Source organism: Procambarus clarkii, chromosome 20 (assembly GCF_040958095.1).
Source record: "Procambarus clarkii isolate CNS0578487 chromosome 20, FALCON_Pclarkii_2.0, whole genome shotgun sequence".
Classification (NCBI taxonomy): Eukaryota; Metazoa; Arthropoda; class Malacostraca; order Decapoda; family Cambaridae; genus Procambarus; species Procambarus clarkii.
This window is the reverse complement of record NC_091169.1, coordinates 11,961,706-11,974,020: the sequence shown is the minus strand read 5'-3', so window position 1 is coordinate 11,974,020 and position 12,315 is coordinate 11,961,706.

Here is a 12,315-nt window from a genome sequence, read left to right as displayed (position 1 = left end):
TGTACCAACAACGGTGCTGCACGTGATGCTCGTGTCATGGAGTGCTGTACCAACAACGGTGCTGCACGTGATGCTCGTGTCATGGAGTGCTGTACCAACAACGGCGCTGCCAGTTACTAACAGTGATGAAGTACGTAAGGTTCAGGGAGGACACCGTGATCATAGGAGGTATCATGGCAAACCCAACAGCAATTTGAGACGAGAACCACATCACAACTGAAGTCAAGGAATAAGACCCAAGCAGCCACAACGACCCACATCAGAGGGTGTCAACACAAAATGTTACAGTTGTGGAGGAGACTACCCACACCAAGGTAATGTTTGTCCTGCTCAAGGTAAGAAGTGCTATGAGTGTGGAAAATTAGGTCATTTTGGTGCTATGTGTCGTTCCGCACTAAAGAAACCACAGTCAGTGAACAAAGTTCTGTAGGAAGGTCAGGTCATAGGGGTCGAGGTGGCAAACACAATATTGCACCTCATATCCAGAATGTTAATAATGTACAAGACAACTTGTCATTACAACCAATCTCAGATGACAGTGAATGTGATTATACTTATGGAGTACAAGCAATCACAGAATGGAATGATCTTCCAAACAACCCAGAGACTATAGTATACATTGCTGGTGTTTGCTTCAAAGTTCTCATTGACACTGGATCAAACATTGACATCATTGCTGAGTGCTGCTATGAGAAATTTAAAAAACAGTTCCCAAAGCTAGAGAACTACAACGGTAAAGCCACAGCCTATGCTTCAGAGGTAGCCTTGCCAGTGATTGGAACTTTCATGCAGAGATTAAGTCTAAGAATGCAATGCTCACTACTACTACGTTCCATGTTGTTAGGAATGCAAAGGAGTCCCTACTCAGTTACAAGACTTCAACCAACCTGTAACTACTTCAGCTTACTAATGCTGTAGCAGTGGAATCTGCAAACAATGTTGATGCAATTGTTGCTGAATTTTCTGATCGATTTAAATCCATAGGTTGTTATACTGATAGCAAAGTACATCTGCACATCAACCCAGATGTAATTCCAGTTGCCCAACCACATCGCCGACAGCCGTCCCATACTCGCAAGAAAGTCGATGCCGAACTAGATAGACTGATGGAACTAGATATCATTGAACCAGTAACAGGCCCAACACCATGGGTAAGTCCAATTGTCACTCCGCCAAAGCCGAAGAATCCTGATGAGATACGCATTTGTGTGTACATGCGTGTTCCCAACAAGGCAATAATGCGTGAACGCCATCCTACACCCACTGTAGATGATATGATCTACCGCCTGAATGGTGCAACTGTATTCAGCAAGTTAGATTTAAACAAGGGCTATCATCAGCTTGAACTTGATGAGGAGAGTCGCTTCATCACAACGTTAACAACACATCGAGGTCTGTATAGGTAAAAACGCCTGAGTTTTGGTATTAACAGTGCTGCCGAGGTATTCCAGCACATCATCAGCCAGGTATTGCAAGATATACATAATGCTGACAACATGTCTGATGACATCATTGTTTATGGCCGTACCCAAGCTGAACACGACAAAGCTCTTCGTGCAACATTGCAACGCTTACGAGAAAACAATCTGACGCTAAGCCGAGCAAAGTGTAAGTTTAATCAATATAAAATTGAATTCTTTGGACATGTACTTAGTGACAAAGGTCTGTCTCCAGAGCCTAAGAAAGTTGCAGATATCAAGAATGCTGCACCTCCTTCAACGTCCACTGAAATACAGTTTTCTGGGAATGGCAACCTACTGTTTTCGCTTCATTCCAGATTTTGCTACCATTACCAAGCCTCTACGTGAGCTCCTGAAGAAAAATGCGTCATTGTACTGGAATGATATCGAGCAAAATGCATTTGATGCTGTGAAAGATGCACTAGTAGAGAATGCTGCGTACTTTGACCCCATCAATGGACACTGAGCTACAGCAATTTGAGCTCAGTCTAGTCCTGTTGTTTTGTTTGTTGTTGGTGTTTACGAGTTAGGAGTGAGGAACTAATACAGAGATTCAGGACAGCCATTGAATTAGTTAGGAGCAAGGGAGGAATCCCGATCATATGTGGCATTCTTCCAAGAAAGGGAGTAGGAAATGAATGGATGTCGAGGGCACTTGGTGTCAATTGCCGGCTGGAAAGATATTGCAAATCAAATGCAATATCTTTCATAGACAACTGGGAACACTTCTATGGAAGAAATGAAATGTATGCTCGTGATGGGGTGCATCTATAGAGAGCTGGGGTTGTTGCTGTTGCGAACTCGTTGGAACCAGTGGTTAGAGGTGTTTGTTTGGTTTTAAACTATTAGTAGATAGTGGTATGGGAATTGATTTGGAGGAAGGAGGTAATAAAAGTATGTGTTCGTGGGAGAAAGGAATTGGCAAAATGATCAGGGAAAGAGAAGGGCCTCAAAATAACAATTCACTTAGGGTATATTACACTAACAGTAGAAGTCTAAGAAATAAAATTAACGAATTAAATGCTCTTGTCTGCACAGAAAAAATAGATATTATTGCACTTACCAAAACGTGGATGAATGTAGAAAATTGAGAACTATTAGCTGAATATCAAATAAATGGATTTAAACTATTTCACACAGATAGATATATTAGACGAGGAGGGGGAGTAGCCATATTTGTTAGGGACAATTTGAAATGTAGTCTCAAAGAGGGAATCAAAACTGAGCCACACACAGAAACTATTTGGATAGAATTAAACGAAAAAGCAAATAATATTATAATAGGAGTAATATATAGGCCACCAAATTTAGACAGAATGGAAGCAAAGCATCTATGGGATGAAATATCTAGAGCATCTAGATCTAACAGTATTTATGTCATGGATGACTTTAATTTTAGTGGAATAAACTGGTTGAACAAAAAAGGGAATAGTGAAGCAGAAGATTTTCTAGAATTAATTGACGATTGCTTTCTTACGCAACACATTAAGGAACCAACGCGGGAAAATAATATTTTAGATTTAGTGTTAACTAACAGGGAAACACAAATTAATGACATCGAAATAGGGAGTGAGCTAGGGAACAGTGATCACAAAGTAATCAGATTTAGCATAGAATGGAATAGACCTGTAGGAGAAAATTCTGTTAAAGTGCCAGATTTTCGAAAAGCTGATTTTAATAGCCTAAGAAATATTTGGGGTCAAATAGATTGGAAAGTCTTGGGTATGGGGTGGGGGCCGGTCTTGGAGCGAGACATGAACCCAGCGATAGGTGACGTAAAAGGGGATTTCGATGTGGATTTAATATATAACTTATTTAAGAATATTCTAAACAAAGCACTGGAACGTAGTATACCATACAAATTGAATAGATCGAATACTAATGACCCAAAGTGGATAACAAAGAATTTGAAGAACCTTATAGGTAAAAAGAGAGCTTGGTACAAAAGGATTAAAAATGGGGAAGTCAGTTTAAAACAGGAATTCATACAACTGGTTAGAAATGGTAAAAAAGAGATTAGGAAAGCAAAAAGAAACTATGAAGTTCGCATAGCAGAGCAAGCCAAGTCAAATCCTAAAGGGATTTTTCAGTTATATCGAACTAAGACTAGGGAAAGGATAGGTCCATTAAAAACTGAGACAGGTCAAATAACGGATAATGACAAGGAGATGAGTAGTATTTTTAACAAATATTTTGTATCTGTATTTACTAAAGAGGAAATTAACAATATGCCTTCAGCCGAACAAGTCTATGTGGGTGGGGATGAGGACAGGTTGACGAGTTTAGCAGTTACCAGGGAGGATGTAATTAAACAATTAGTAAAACTAAAACCAAACAAATCCCCAGGGCCGGATGAAGTGTTTGCTAGGGTGCTTAAAGAATGCAAAGAGGAGCTTTCCGAGCCACTGTCTACCATATTTAATAAATCAATAGAGTTAGGCAGAGTGCCAGAGTCATGGAAGGTAGCTAATGTAGTACCAATTTTTAAGAAAGGAGATAGATCACTTGCGTCAAACTATCGGCCAATTAGCATAACGTCTATTGTGGGAAAGTTACTTGAATCAAAAATAGCAAATGCAATTCGTCTTCATCTTGAAAAACATTAATTAATAAATGAGTCACAACATGGTTTTACAAATGGCCGTTCATGTTTAACAAATTTGCTAACTTTTTATTCCAGCATAGTTGAGGCAGTTGATAGTGGTAAGGATTGTGATGTTGTGTACCTTGACTTTAGCAAAGCTTTTGATACAGTGCCACATGAAAGACTAATTAAAAAAATAGAAGCTCATGGTATTGGGGGTGCTATATTAAGTTGGATTAGGGCATGGCTATTCCAAAGGAAACAGAGAGTTAGTATAAATGGGGTTAAGTCAGAGTGGGATAATGTTGTTAGTGGAGTACCTCAGGGCTCTGTCCTGGGACCTCTGTTGTTTATAATATATATAAATGATTTAGATTCAGGTTTGAGTAGCAACATCTGCAAATTTGCAGATGATATAAAAATCGGTAAGGAAATCAACACGAAAGAAGACTCGCTATCGCTTCAAGTTGATCTTGAAGTGATACCCATACGATAGTTTGACGCAAGTGATCTATCTCCTTTCTTAAAAATTGGTACCACATTAGCTACCTTCCATGACTCTGGCACTCTGCCTAACTCTATTGATTTATTAAATATGGTAGACCGTGGCTTGGAAAGCTCCTCTTCGCATTCTTTAAGCACCCTGGCAAACACTTCATTCGGCCCTGGGGATTTGTTTGGTTTTAAGAACATAAGAACATAAGAACAAAGGTAACTGCAGAAGGCCTATTGGCCCATGCGAGGCAGCTCCTATCTATAACCACCCAATCCCACTCATATACTTGTCCAACCCGCGCTAGAAACAATCGAGTGACCCCACCTCCACCACGTTACGCGGCAATTGGTTCCACAAATTAACAACCCTGTTACTGAACCAGTATTTACCCAAGTCTTTCCTAAATCTAAACGTGTCCAATTTATACCCATTGTTTCGTGTTTTGTCTTGAGTTGATACTTTTAATACCCTATTAATATCCCCTTTGTTATGTCCATTCATCCACTTGTAAACTTCTATCATGTCACCCCTAACTCTTCGTCTTTCCAGTGAATGCAATTTAAGCTTTATTAATCTTTCTTCATATGAAAGACTTCTAATTTGGGGAATTAACTTTGTCATCCTACGCTGGACACGTTCAAGTGAATTTATATCCATTCTATAGTACGGCGACCAAAACTGAACTGCATAATCTAAATGGGGCCTAACCAGAGTGTTCGAGTGTGTGTCCCTGTCTTTGTCCACACACTTTACTTCATCTAGATCCCTATACAAGCCGAACTGCCAGAGATACTTGTAGCCAAGTCTTATACGAGCTGTGACAACATCTGTTAATCTACTTACTTTGTTACCTGCCTTATACACATGTTTTACTTCACACATTTCATTGTGATGAACAATGGACCTGCTAGTTCCAGTTTGCACTGTTCTACTTTCTTCAAATTCATCCAGGAGTTCTCGTCTAATGACACTTTTAAGGGACCTATTTGATAACTCAAGATTCCGTTCAATACTGTCTTTATTTACTGTAGCCTTAGCAAGGGCGTCAACTTTGTCATGTTCCTGCAGGCTAATGTGAGAAGGAATCCACAACATTTTTATATTTACCCTCTTGCTAAGTATTCTTATATATCTACGTCTAGCTTCCAAGACAAGCACATTATTACTTGATTGCAAACTGTTTATTGCTAGTAGTGAGGAAAGGGAGACGGAAATAATTAAGCTGTCTACTTCAGTGTTGTCAATAATTTCGAGTGCTACCAGTATTGCTACGAACTCAGCTTGCATTGTGGATGCCCCGTTACTAATACAGATATTCCTTTGAATTGTGCTGCCATCGGGCTGATGAGCAATAACAGCACTTCCTGCCCTCCCTGTAGCTCTATTGAGTGATCCGGCAGTGTATATGGTCTGTGCTATGTTGTTTTCAGCTAGTATATTAATTGTGAATGTGTTCTATGGTGCTTAATTTAGCAGCAAGCTGAGCATGAGGGTTGTTTGTGATTAGTTTCTTGGTGAGGTATGCAGGGGTCAGGATCTCAAAAGGTACTATCTGCCAGGGTGGAAGGAAGTGCTGTACTCTTTCATCTGTATATACATTGTGCAGTCCCTTTATTTTAATATGAGTGGCTGTTCTTTGAATCCATTTATATTCGCTGATTCCATTTCGTATGTGTTCTAACAGTGAAACTGACACAATGTTGTTTTTGTTACCACGCAGAAGCTTTAGCCCCATCATAAGATTAATTACAAATGTAATTAATATTCTAACAAATATTCTGTCTCTAAAGCTAAGTATATTTAATTCTTTCCGCATGTTGAGAACTTTGGTAGTTATAGGACAGCCAAGTATAATTCTGAGTGCTTCAATTTGCATTTTTTCCAGTCTATCAATACTTTTGCCATTTTTCAGGACGGCAGCTGGTGCATGATAGTCTATCAGAGACCTTATATATGCTAAATACATAATTTTTGCTATTCTAATATTAACACAGTACTTAGGGCTGTACCCCACTACAGTTCTGATAGATATGAGTCTGTCTCTACATTGTTGATGTAACTTATTGATGTAGTCTAATGATGCAACCCGCTCTCGCACAAGACAGCACATTTATGACTTAATGCTTAAAGTCAATATGTTGAATATGAATTAGTATATGTAGTATATTCCCAGTTACATTTTTTCCAAGGCCCAAACTCTTCCCTCACATATCAATTTACGTCTCACAGTACCCGTCCATCGCCGAAGACAGCAGAATAATCGTGATTGGTTCAATTATAATGAAAATTGTAGTTTTCAGGTCCCACATGGGTTGAGAAATTTACCTACTATTGTCCATGCTCTTAGAATATTACAGATCAGCTACATCCTATTGAAGGCTCGTAGTTTTGTTTTGAGAAATATTAGTTGTTCTTAGTAAATTATAATAAGTACTATAAATTATTACATAGAATACAAAAAAAATCAACACCAATCAACATTATATACATTAGTTTGTGCTTTAAAAATCTTTAAAGAATGTATTGTAAGAACGTCAATAGAAAACGATGTTTCGTTGAAATATCTAAAGGGTAAACTACTGCAAACAGGATGGTATAGTGTCTAATAACTAACCTACAGAGCCTAGAGGTCATCCAAAACAATGCCATGCGACTTATATGTGACGCAATGCGTTCCACTCCTATCCTCGGACCTTACGGGGAAACGGGCCTCACAAATCTAGCCACCAGACGAGACATAATGTGTGCCAACTATCTGTCACTCTGTACCACTGCTCACCAGACACACCCATACAGATCAAAAATTAACCCAACAGCTAACCCACATAACCCCCGCTTCCCAATCACTCACAACCTTTCCTCACACGGGCTACAAATAACCTCAATATAGGCCTCTCTCTACTCCAAAACTCGGAAACCCAACTTACTGTTCCCCCTATTCCACCCTGGCTTTATACAACTCCTAATACAGCAATACAACTCGAAGACAACATTCCAAAGTCTGCACCAAACTCAGTCATAGCCTCAGTCTTTCTCTCAACAATGAAAAATTGCTACCCAAATACCACAGCGATTTATACAGATGGATCTCGCATCATCATGAACAACGTACCCTCGGTCACTAGCGCTGTATGGATACCGGAATACCATCTCAAGCAGGGATGGCGATTACCAAACCAACTATCTGTTTTCACAGCTGAATTATATGCCTTATATCAAGCTCTCCAAATAATCACAACATTACCAATCGGGACATACAATCTGCAGTGACTCCAAGAGTGCGATTCAAGCAATTACGTTCTCTTCAAAAACGTGCAAGGAGTTTGTTTACCCATGTCTTCAACTTCTTCTTGAACATCGATTGAACGGTTATGATACCTCTATCCAATGGATCCCAGCGCATTGTGGTATTCTCCATAATGAACTAGTAGATCAACTAGCCAAAGCAATGCACAACACACCGCACATTACCCGTCATCCAATTCCCCATGTTGCACGTAAAGGAACCTTCAAAAATACCATCACCCAAGATTTTGCGACGAAATGGAAAACGTCATGCTCACCTTTGTACTATGGGTCCATTAAAAAGAAATGGGAAACTTGGAAACATGTCAGATATAAAAGCAGAGAAATTGATATAGCGATGACCAGATTAAGGCTGGGACACACCAAACTAGCAGCACACAGCTCTAAGTACAGAACAGACATCAACGAACTCTGCATCCACTGTCAGGTGCCTGAAACAATCGAACACTATCTCCTACATTGCTTCCGACATTATAGTGCCAGAGTAAATTTCAAACAAGTACTTATCTCACTTAAAATACCCTTTACCATCGAGCATATATTAGGAGGTGACCACTCGTTACAAGAAAAATACCAAATAGTTAAAGCACTGGCTAAATATCTCCAGTCGACCAACAAATTGGGTCACATCTGACCCGCGTCACATTTATACCTGGCGCCACCAACAGCTAAACACAGACAACAACTGCCTCGTCGCAGCACCAAGGATCAGTTGACGCCATAAACACAACACACCGTCCTACAGTGCGGCAAGTCTCCCTCTAACACACACCTCTGTTCTAGTCGCCGCTCCTCTGTCTACAGCACAACGCAACAAGCACTTTTGAAACTCTTATCATCTTCAACATAAACGCCTCTACCAACATCTGTACTGGTGCAGTCATCGGGAGGACAAACCCTTCATGCAAACTGCACCTACTATCAAGAAGATGAACTACTGTTAGATGGGTATACGTATAGGGTCCACTACCACCTGTTAGGTGGGTAAGGGATCCATACCACTTGTAGGATGGGCCTGGGCCCAATAACTACCCATAGGATAGGTATGGGGTCCACTACCGCCTACTGGATGGGTATATGGTCCACCACCACACACAGGATGTGTATGGCGTCCACTACCGACTACAGAATGTGTATAGGGGTCTACTAGCACCCACAAGAATGGTATGGGGTCCACTACCACACACAGGAAGGGTATCCGGTCCAATACCACCCACAGGATGGGTATGGGGTTCACTACCACCTACAAGATGGGTATTGGGTCCACTAGCTACCACCCACAGGATGGGTATAGGGTTCACCACCACCAACACGATGGGTGTTGGGTCCACTAGCACCCACAAGACAGGTATGGGGACCACTACCACACAGGATGGGGTATCGGGTCCACTACCACCCACAGGATGGGTATGGGGTCCACTACCACCCACAAGATGGGAATAGGGTCCACTACCACCCACAGGATGGGTATAGGGTCCACTACCACCCACAGGATGGGTATAGGGTCCACTACCACCCACAGGATGGGTATGGGGTCCACTACCACCCACAGGATGGGTATGGGGTCCACTACCACCCACAGGATGGGTATAGGGTCCACTACCACCCACAGGATAAGTATGGGGTGCATTACCACCCACAGGATGGGTATGGGGTCCACTACCACCCACAGGATGGGTATAGGGTCCACTACCACCCACAGGATGGGTATGGGGTCCACTACCACCCACAGGATGGGTATAGGGTCCACTACCACCCACAGGATGGGAATAAGGGTCCACTACCACCCACAGGATGGGTATAGGGTCCACTACCACCCACAGGATGGGTATGGGGTCCACTACCACCCACAGGATGGGTATAGGGTCCACTACCACCCACAGGATGGGTATAGGGTCCACTACCACCCACAGGATGGGAATAAGGGTCCACTACCACCCACAGGATGGGTATAGGGTCCACTACCACCCACAGGATGGGTATAGGGTCCACTACCACCCACAGGATGGGTATAGGGTCCACTACCACCCACAGGATGGGAATAAGGGTCCACTACCACCCACAGGATGGGTATAGGGTCCACTACCACCCACAGGATAAGTATGGGGTGCATTACCACCCACAGGATGAGTATAAATAAATAAAATAAATTAATGTTTATTTAGGTAAGGTACATACATACAAGAGATTTTACAAAGAGTGATGGATTTATAGATAGAGCTAGTACATACAATGCCTAAAGCCACTATTACGCAAAGCGTTTCGGGCAGGAAAAACTTAAATGACTAAAGCTTAATACTAATTGAGCATAAAGAATAAAATGAGTTGAGAACAAAAAAATAAAAAAATAAATAAAAAGGGGGGAACATGGCTGAAAAAGCAGCACAAATACAATTCGGTCGACAAACAGCGTCATTTAAAAAAAAACAGACATTGGTTGACAATAGAGAGGTAAGGTAGGTTACAGGGAATTTATTAGGTATAGCTTCATTTTATCTTAAACTGGTTGAGAGAGGTACAGTCTTTAACATGGTTGGGAAGGTCATTCCACATTCTGGGTCCCTTGATTTGTAGAGCATTTCTAGTTTGATAAAGTCGTACTCTTGGAATATCAAAACTGTATTTATTTCTGGTGTGGTGCTCATGGGTTCTGTTACAACCTTCAATGAAGCTTTTTGAGGTCAGGATTGGCATTACAGTTCTTCGTTTTATATATGTATAATACACATGAGAGAATGTGCAGTGACTTAATATCTAACATATTCAGAGATTTGAGTAGGGGGTACCGAGTGATGTCTGGGGCCAGAATTGGATATTGTCCTAATAGCAGCTTTGTGTTGAGTAATTAGAGGACGTAAATGATTTTGGGTAGTAGAACCCAAGCACAAATACCATAGTTGAGATATGGATAGATAAGGGAGTAATAGAGAGTAACCAGGGCAGGGCGGGGTACATAATATCTGATCTTAGAAAGAATGCCAACAGTTTTTGAAACTTTTTTTGATATATTTAGAATGTGTCCCTGGAAATTCAGCTTGTGGTCAATGAGAACGCCAAGGAATTTGCCATCTAATTTGTTACAAATTTGGGTATTGTTTATTATGAGATTTATTTGATTAGAGGATTTATTGCCAAACAGAATATAGAAAGTTTTGTCAATGTTAAGTATGTGTACATGTATATATAACATTAATAATTGTGTAACTAGCGTCAAAAGATTGTTATTTGCTTAGCTAAACGAACTAGTGGGTTCATTTCCTGAACAGATTTTGTGCTTCTGTAATCCTTTACACCACCGCCCACGGGATGGGTATAGGATGCATAATAAAGAAAGAAATTGAATTGTAACTTACCTTATCTCCTAAATGTCAACATATGTCAGTTCAGTTCATGCTGTTGATCTCAATTAGTATGAAGTCTTAGTTTTTAAGGTTTTTCCCAGATCTTGCCCAAAACGCTGTGCGTATTAGTGCTTTAGCATAGTATATACTTGTTCTTTCTTGAAATTCGACATTCTACTTGTAACCCCCAACCACTCCCACCACCACCACCACTCCCAACACCAACACCCCGTGGGAAGTAGTGGAATTTATATCTATCCTTGAGCTGTAGTTGACCCCATACTCATCCTGTAGAGGACAGCGGTCCTCAAACCCATCCTGTGGGCAGTAGTGGACGCCATACACATCCTGTATGTATTAATGGACCATATATCCATCCTGCAGGCGGTAGTGGACGCCATACACATCCTGTGTGTGGTGGTGGACCATATACCCATCCAGTAGGCGGTAGTGGACCCCATACCTATCCAATATCTGTGTCTCCGTGTACACAGTCTCCGTGGTGTAGTAGTAAGACACTCGCCTGGCATTCCGCGAGCGCTATGTCATGGGTTCGTATCCTGGCCGGGGAGGATTTACTGGGCGCAAATCCTTAACTGTAGCCTCTGTTTAACTCAACAGTAAAATGTGTACTTGGATGAAAAAACGATTCTTCGCGGCAGGGGATCGTATTCCAGGGACCTGCCCGAAACGCTACGCGTACTAGTGGCTGTAAAAGAATGTAACAACTCTTGTATATATCTCAAAAAAAAAAATGGATAGTGGACCCCATACCTATCTGTCATGTTCACAGAAAACGGTACCATCCGTTTTCTATGTGCAGCGGCTCAGACGCCAGTAGAGGTAAACAAGAGCGTACAGGACGCCCGCCAAGCTTGGTAGCTACTAGTCATGTATCAGTTTAAGTATTAAAGTCAATAACCAAGCAATGGCTTTATATCAACCCTACAAACAAGACTTCCTCAGTAACACACACAACACCACACTATCCAATGGGTAGTGGACCCCATACCTATCCAATTGGGCCCAGACCCATCCTACAAGTGGTAAGGACCCCTTACCCACCTAACAGGTGGTAGTTATGCTACCACCCCCTACCTACAGGTAGGGGGTGCTACCTACCTACAG